This window comes from Mus pahari, chromosome 14, assembly GCF_900095145.1.
Source record: "Mus pahari chromosome 14, PAHARI_EIJ_v1.1, whole genome shotgun sequence".
Taxonomy (NCBI): Eukaryota; Metazoa; Chordata; class Mammalia; order Rodentia; family Muridae; genus Mus; species Mus pahari.
In genome coordinates this window covers 85,597,360-85,604,239 of record NC_034603.1, presented here as the reverse complement: position 1 = coordinate 85,604,239, position 6,880 = coordinate 85,597,360, and positions in this window count along the sequence as shown.

Here is a 6,880-nt window from a genome sequence, read left to right as displayed (position 1 = left end):
CCAGGCTGGCCTTGAACTCAGAAATCTGCCTGCCTCTTCCTCCCAAGTGCTGGGATTAAAGGCATGCGCCACCACTGCCCAGCTCAGGGCCCCAACCTTCTTTACTGACAAATCAAGAACCAATTGGGGAGCAAGAATTTAACATCAGGACCACCCTCTACAAGCACTGTAACTTTTAAAATGTTAAAATGAATACCTTTACCAAAAAAGCTGCCTTTTTATAGTGAAAACATAGAACAGTTGCTGCCAGTAGATGTTTTAAAATATTTGAAACATGCACAGACACATTGTAGCAATGCAGAGGAGGACTATTGGAGGCAGGGCTTTCCTTCCACAGTGTTGCAACAGTGTTGCCATTGTTGCCTGCTGCTGCGCTTCTTGCCAGATGACTCATGAGCTTCCAGCCTGTTCTATCTCTGCCTCCCATCTTACTATAGAAATGCTGAGATGGTAGAAACATTCCGCAGCATCTGTCTGTGAGTTCTAGGGACCCAAAGTCATTGTCAAGCTTCTACAGTTCAGTGGTCTTCTCTAATTGCCAACTTGATACAACCTACAATCACCTGGGAAGACAGTCTTATTGAGGGATAGTCTACCCTAGGTTTGTGGATGGGCTTGTCTGGAGGGCAGTGTCTTTTGTTTGTTTGTTTGTTTGTTTTTGTGTTTTTTTTTTCGAGACAGGGTTTCTCTGTGTAGCCCTGGCTGTCCTGGAACTCACTTTGTAGTCCAGGCTGGCCTCGAACTCAGAAATCCGCCTGCCTCTGCCTTCCAAGTGCTGGGGTTAAAGGTGTGCGCCACCACACCCAGCTGGAGGGCAGTGTCTTAAGTTAATTGACATGGTTAAGTTATCAATCTACCATAGGCAGCACCATTCCCCAATCAGGGGTCCTGAACTACACTCAGAGAAATGGACCTGAGCCCAAGGGAATAAGTGAGCATGCGTGAGTTCATTTTCTCTGGTCCTGATTGTGGATGTGATGTGACAAGATCCTATCTTGACCTCCCCACAGGGACAGACTAAAGCCTGGACCTGTAGGCCCTTTCTCCCCAAGTTGCTTTGTGTCAGGATATTTTTATCCCAGCAGCAGAAATGAAACCAGAACACTCAGCAAACTTTTTTTTTTAACCCACCCAGACATCTTTTGAGCCCCACATTTCCATTTTGTTGTTGTTTGGGTTTTTTTGTTTTGTTTTTGTTTGCTTTGAGACAATCTCTCACTACATAGCTCCAGCTGTCCTAGAACTTGTTATGTTGACCAAACTACCCTTACCTCACATCCATATGTTTTCTTCTACCACTGAGAGTTGGAATGAAAGATATGAATCATTACACCCATCTAGAATTTTCTGTTTTAATACTCGCTATCGAAGGGTCTCCGCCAAGGATGCCCCCCTCAGCTTCAGATCAGCAGGATCTTCCCTGCAGCCTCCTAGACACTGCGCTGGCCTTGCTTTCTGCTCCCGTGGTGGACACAACATTGAGACAGCCATTGCTTTAACAGCACATTGCATAGTCTTCAGGGCTGCCCAGGTATGGGTACAGCAGCTCCCCCATGGCTCTCCTATGAAGCTTCCCCCTGACCCCTGCTCTTCTGGTGGGAAGCACCTGCTACACGGTGTAGCTACTGCTGCCTCCTGCATCCATGAAGGAGCACACGTATGTGCTGCTCATCTTAGCTCTTTACATAGCTCACGGAGTAGGGTTCGAGGTTTCCGCGTGGGCAGATGTGTGTGGCCCTGCTATCTCCTGCTCAGCTCAGCTGTCCCTACCGCAGGGTCACCACTGTCAGGCTCTGCCTCTTCGGATGGCTCTGGGAGGTGAGGGGTCTCTAACCTCCAGCTTCCCTTTGGTTAAGGACTTCAGATCTCTTTCTTACTGAGCCAATTTTTTACTAGATATTTTCCTTGAAAAGTGTCCATTTCATCAAGGGTCTCAAATGTAGGGCATTAAATTGCTCCTGGTCATACTCTTGAACCTTTGATTTAAAAAGAAAAACAGCACCCCAGCCCCTATGTGCACTTGCGGCTCCCCGTGTCTGTGTCTTTTTTTCTCTCTTTCTTTCCTGATGCTTTTTGTTGGCAGACTCCCCTATCCGTGTTGGGTCTGAAAAAAAAAAAAAAAGAAAAGAAAAGAAAAGAAAAGAAAAGAAAAGAAAAGAAAAGAAAAGAAAAGAAAAAAAAGAAAAACCCTGTTTGTTTTCTGTTTCTTTAATTTCTGCCTTTATTGTCTGCCGGCAGTTTTCTTTGGATTTCTTTTGTTGTTCTTCCTCTGGTTTCAAAAAGGAAGTTTGTTTGGCCTGTTAAAGGGAAGTTTGTTTGGCCTGTTAAAGGGAAGTTTGGTCTGTTTCTAATCGGCTCTGATTTAAATTGAACTCAGCAGAGAAGGCTGGGTCTGGTTTGGTTTGATTTGATTTAAAGACAAAGTTCCAGACTGGCTTGGAACTCACCATGTAACACAAACTGGCCCTGACTCGGGAGTAAATCCCCCTCTCTCAGAATCCTCACAGCTAGGATTACAGGCCACCAGCCCTGCACTCACACTAGCCACAGGTATTCTCATTAAGTTCTAAAGGCTGCATAATTCCTAGTTCTCACCGTAAGGGTGCATGGTTCACAGAAGAATGATACCCTGGACCCAAACAGTATGTAAACACAAAGAGTGTTTTATTCTGCAAAAGTCCAGCATGCTGGGGTCTCCCATTACCAGGACAGAGAGACCACCAATTACTGGGGTATGGGGGCTGGAAAATTGCTGGGGAGATCTGGAAACTGATACTGAGGAATTAGCTGAGGAAGTCTGGACACTGCTGCTGACCCATTGTCCTTGCCTCAGGCCAGGTGGTGGGGCAGCTTCTGAGGCCTGGACTTGAATGGAATTGCCCAATTCTTGGAAACAGAGATTTAGGCCTAGTCTGCTTAACTGCCGACTTGAAGCCCGTCATGGAATCAGCCTGGCCGTCTCACTACTTAGCCTATCCAAAAGTCTCTGCAAGTCGGGGCTGGAGAGATGACTCAGCATGTAGGAGCACCTCCAGAGATCATAGGTTCCGTTCCCAGCAGACACATGGTGGCTCACAACCATGTGTACCTCCAGTGACCCCACATCCCCTGACCTCCATTGACTGTTCGAGGGGATTCAACCCCTCTCATGGGCTCCCCAATGCAATGGTGTGTACACATACACTCAGACACATAAACACAAAGCAACTTTGCTCAGTTTCTTAACTAGAGCTGGTGAGATGGCTCAGCAGTAACCAGGCTCACTACTGCCAAGCCCGACAACCCCAAAACCTCATGGTGGAAGATGAAAATCAACTCCCCAAGTTCTCCTCTGGCCTCCATACATATTGTGACATACTTGCACACTTGCACATACCAGACAAATAGATAGATGATGGATAGATGAATGATAGATAGATAGATAGATAGATAGATAGATAGATAGATAGATAGATGATGGATGGATGATAGACAGACAGACAGACAGACAGACAGACAGATAGATAGATAGATAGATAGATAGATAATAGTATGTAGGTAGATGATAGATAATTGATAGATGGGTAAATAGATGATAGATAAATAGATAGATAATAGATATGTAAGTAGATAGATGATAGATAGAGATAGAGACAGATAGATAAGGATAGATATAGATAGATAGACAGACAAGTCCTTAATTTTACTACAATAGGACATATCCTTCATTTCAGGTATAATTCATACTTACATGGTTTTTTCTTCTTGTACTTCCCACTCCACAGTCCTGAACATGTAGACTGCCGCTCTTTTTATCATCGCATTTATTTATTTGTGGGGTGTGTGTGTGTGTGTGCGTGTGTGTGTGTGGTGTATTCAGGCATGCATGCTAAGATATATGTGTGGAGATCAAAAATCAACTTGCAGGAGTCAATTCTCTCCCTCCACTGTGTAGATCTCAGAGCTTCAGTTCAGGTTGTCTCTCAGTGGCAAACACCTTTACCCACTGAGCCATCTTGTCAGCCCCTGAAGGTTCTTGTTGGGCCTTTCGCCTCCTCTGGAGTTAGGGTTTCTCTCCATTTGCTATGGTTATCACTGATTTATGCATACCTAACTCCTCTTCCCCCACTCTCCCCCACCCCAGGTAGAGATAGAGAAGGAATCCAGTGCGTGAACTTTACCACTGAGCCACAGCCCAGCACAGCACAATGAGAGAGGGGTGAGGTTCATTTCTTCCTTTGGTGAGACAAATGTCCATAGTGCCCAAGTCTCTGCCTGGTACTCTTTTCTGTCCCCTCTGCTCCTTTATCCCTGAGTAAACCCGGAGGTGTTTGTGTTGTAAACAAACTGTTTACTTTAGAAAGTGGGACTTAGAAAGGCCTTCTACGTTGAGACTCTCCGGGATTCACTTAAGGGTTAGAATGGGCAGCTGGCTTCTACTGGGATTCTGTTACAAATGTGTTTATATCACTGAAACCCCAGGTTGGGAAGGTGTGTCATTTTTGCACAATTGGATTTCACAGACTATAAGTGTGCTACATTCCACAGAAGGGTGGGGGCATGACACCACTTGAATCCCTTGCATCTAGGAAATAGTTGACCAAGGGCGCTGGTGGCTGCCTTTTGAGATCCATCTTGGTGCCAAGCTGAGACCATGGGGAGTCCAGCTTGAACCCAAGGACCTCCATTAGCCTGGCTGACTCTCTAGGAGCCATGCTAGCCCATCCCCTTCCTCCCCCTCTCTCAAGTGTCCGACCCACATCCTCTGAATGTCCTCTGCCAACCTCCTTTCCTCCATAAACCCTTCATCTCCCCATCCCAATCTTATTCACTTCATGCACACCCCCTCCCGTCTTGACGTCTGCTCCTCAAAGGGCATAAGCCATCTAAACCCTGGCTAAGAGCACAGAGATCCCACTGGCCTGATGGCCTCCGTGACACTATAAACTGGACCTGTGAGGGATGAGCCATGGCTCTAAGTTCTCTACACCTTCCCCCACCAGCCCTCCTCTGGGATGGCCCTGTGACTTACTGTGGCCAGAGGAATGTGGCTGAGGTAGCCACGGCATGATACTTGAGTCTGGGTCTCGAGAAACCCTGAAGCCTCTGCCCCCGCTTCAGCACTGTGCTGAGGTCTCTCTATGGAGAAATTACTTCAGGGACAAAAGACAAGGTGGACAGAGAGGCACAGACACAGACACCCTGGGACAGCAGCTTCCCTTGCAGCTGATGTCCCAGCCTAAGGTCATCATGGACACCCCAAAGCAGACCCACCAGCTAATGGAAGCTGTGAGGAGCGGGCAAGCGAATGCCCAGCAACACTGGGGTGGTGAACGGTAACAATGTGTTACTGTTTCTCCTTCAAGCTACTGGGTTTTAGAGGTGGTTTGTTTCCTATCAATTATAACCAACACAGCATCTATTTTTAAATGTCACTTCCTGCCTGCTACTGGTATAGTTGATATGTTAGAATAGCAGCTTGGCTTGTGTCTGGACATAGCACACCAGGCCAAGGCGTGTAAGAGGTTTTACTGGGGACAAAGAAGGGAAAGAGAAAAACAGAGGGTGGGGGAGGGCAAAAGTGGGGAAAAGTCTGTCTTTTATATGGGCTGATATTACCTGTTTGCAGGAAAATGTGGGAAGTGGGCTCTGGGAAGACATGTAGTTGCCATAGCAACTGGTGTCACCTATGTGTGGCATCCTGAGTTTGGAGTTGATCTGCAAAACTGGTCTTTTGATGCCAAAAACAGTGGTTTGTTTGTTTTGTTTTAATTTAAAAGGTTATGTTTCTGTTTATAGTATATTTGTATCTGTGTGAGCCCTCAAGTGCCACACTGCTTTTGTGACGGTCAGAGAACAACTAGCAGGCATCAATCTCCTTCCACAACAGGGGACCCAGGGACTGAACTCAGGTCCCCAGGCTTGGCTACAAGCACCTTTCCCCACTTGCCAGCCCTGATGTAGTGACTTTTTTTTACTCCCTGAATTCATTAGCTATCAGCTCCCATACTTTGCCTAAATCTTGCATGCGTCCCCATTGATAGCTACCTATAAATGACTGCTTCATCTTTACCTTTCCAATCCTTCCCTCATCACTGACTCTTCTTCTTCTTGTTCTTGTTGTTGTTGTTGTTGTTGTTGTTGTTGTTGTTGTTGTTCTTCTTCTTCTTCTTCTTCTTCTTCTTCTTCTTCTTCTTCTTCTTCTTTTGTTTGTTTTTGTTTGTTTTTCGAGACAGGGTTTCTCTGTGTAGCCCTGGCTGTCTTGGAACTCACTCTGTAGACCAGGCTGGCCTCGAACTCAGAAATCTGCCTGCCTCTGCCTCCCGAGTGCTGGGATTAAAGGCGTGCGCCACCACGCCCAGCAAAAGGTTTACTGGGAGCAGTTCTCAGGTAGGTTCACTGGTCTCAGAGAACAAGGTCAGGAAAATCACCAGGGAGACAGAGAAAGAGAGAGCGCACCTGTAGAGAGGAGGAATGGGGAGAGAGAGAGAGAGAGAGAGACAGAGAGAGAGAGAGACAGAGAGACAGAGAGAGCTGGGGTGACTGGTGGGTCCCTTTATCTTCAGCACTCACCTGGTACACCTGGCAACCGCAGGTGATGATGTAAACAGTTACTAGGTCTCTGAGGGCAGGCCAGTGGAGTTGCCTGAATATTTATTTACTGGGTTAAGGCTAGGGGTCCAGGTTTGAAACCTCACAGATATGTGCTTTCCCTCTGAGTGACTACGCTGCTCAGGAGTGCTCTTGGGTCCCTCAGAGGCTGTTCTGCAGTTTTCCTTTCTTGAAAACTCATCAGGCTTAGGGATCAGAATATTTTAGGGTTGCTTCTGTAAAACATGGGGAGACCCCCTTTTCCCTTTTCTGGAATAGCTTGTTCAAGATTATAATCATTTTTCTGTAA